The sequence below is a fragment of the Gavialis gangeticus genome, unplaced genomic scaffold (genome assembly GCF_001723915.1).
Source record: "Gavialis gangeticus isolate Ggan-Ray unplaced genomic scaffold, GavGan_comp1, whole genome shotgun sequence".
Lineage (NCBI taxonomy): Eukaryota > Metazoa > Chordata > Crocodylia > Gavialidae > Gavialis > Gavialis gangeticus.
In genome coordinates this window covers 65,243,386-65,245,270 of record NW_017729025.1, presented here as the reverse complement: position 1 = coordinate 65,245,270, position 1,885 = coordinate 65,243,386, and positions in this window count along the sequence as shown.

The following is a 1,885-nucleotide window of genomic DNA, read 5'->3' as shown; positions in this document are numbered from 1 at the left end:
TAAGAGACTCAAATATTGCAGATACCCTGATATTTCCTGAAACTGGTTTAAGATGTGCCTGTCAAAACTGTCTTCACTGCAAAGTGGCACATTGTGTTGGCTACCTTGCTCCTTCTACTGTTTCCCAAAATCCTAACATTTACCCATTTATAAAATTAACTGCCATACCACTAGCAGTTTTAATCCCCCATCTTGCTACTTCACATGTTGGGAAAGTGAAGAGAATTGATGTAGTTAATTCTATATGTTATTGTTAAGATTATTCCTATTGCAATATCACAGAACAGGAGAATGTGAAAATGGCAGCACACGTATGACTATTGATTGGATATGCATAATGAAACATTTATCTCAGTAAAAATTAACTGTATTTTGAGCATTGGATATATATAAAGGATTCAATTCTATTCATATATATATATAAGATTCAACACTGAATGACAATGTTGAGCATGTGTTTTCTGTTTTTATTTCTGTACCATATTTAAGCAGCTTTCCATAGACAGTAGCAGCCAGCACAGTGGCTCAATGTACTAATATTTTCATTCAGTAATGCTTGATCCTTTACTCTTTATTGCAGTAAGCCTGAATCACAGATGGGGATTAAAAATGAAGCAATTTGTATTAAACACAGTCCTGCCTTCATGAACCATCACTTATAACAACAAAATTTCAGAGAGGCTAGTGGAAATAATCTATGGATACCAGGAGCTTTTCTTGCATCATTTTTGGCTATTGGATAACAATTGAAGCAAATCACATCTAAGGATTTTGCTCCAGATCTAATACAAATATTGTTTGGTGAATTAATTCTTAAAAGTAATTAATGCCTATTTATCCTGGGTCTAGAGAAGTAGGTCATCAGAAAGATGTAATGCCATGTGTAGGGAGTAAGTGCCTAGACTTCTCCATGATTCAAGAAGTGGTAGAAATGGCTCAAAGAAGAGACCTGAAATATAACCTCTATCACACCAAACTCATCCTTTTATGAAAAATTATTTTTCAGAAATGGGCTCAGAACTAAGACTGTCTCTAAGAAGTTTAACTGGCATTTTTGTGGATTTCAGGTATCTGAGTCATGAATGTAAAGCACAGGAGACACAAAAGTGCTAAGACAAATATATTCTTTACATGTCCCCAGCTTGGCTTGGGAAGGCGAAGCAGAAGGATCTAACCAAGTTTTGCCATATAGTCCACTGTGGTTAGGGCATTTGGAAGGGGAGACCTGGATTTTAGGCTGTCCCAAGCCAGAGGGGATTTGAACCAATATCTCCCACTTCCCAGGTAAGTGAATACCAGACTATTAGATAGGCTGGAATGAGGGCACTTGCCATCCCTCCTACTGAAGATTGGCCACAGAGCAGAGAGGAATATAAGAGAAATTGGAGACAGATGAGCATGCAGGATGGAACCTGCCTCTAGACGCAGGAGAATGGCACAGTTCTGGAAAGGAGGGATGCATTCTGGTCCCTTCCCTGAACTCTGCTCTGTATTTGGCATTAGTCATTAGCTAAAATGTATAAACCAAGGGTTCTCAAACTTTGTCATCATGAGCCTCACTTAGCTATGAAAAAAATGACTGCACCTCCCTATGGTTTGCTAAAACAATACAACAAATTGAAAATAGTAGGCCTATATGCTGCACAAAATGAATTAAGAAGTTGATGGAATTTGATCAATAAAGATTAGTTTGAGTTTCAAAATTATTTGTTTTAAGTTCAAGGGCAGTATAAATGGAAGCAGTTAAATTAAACCATAACTTAAACATTTTAGGAAACATGACACCAAACAATGATAGGTTAATTCAGTATAAAATCCATCAGTTCTATTTTAGCCATGGGAGTTATGTGTTTGTTTCCTCGCAGCACAAAGTAGCGGAATTTGG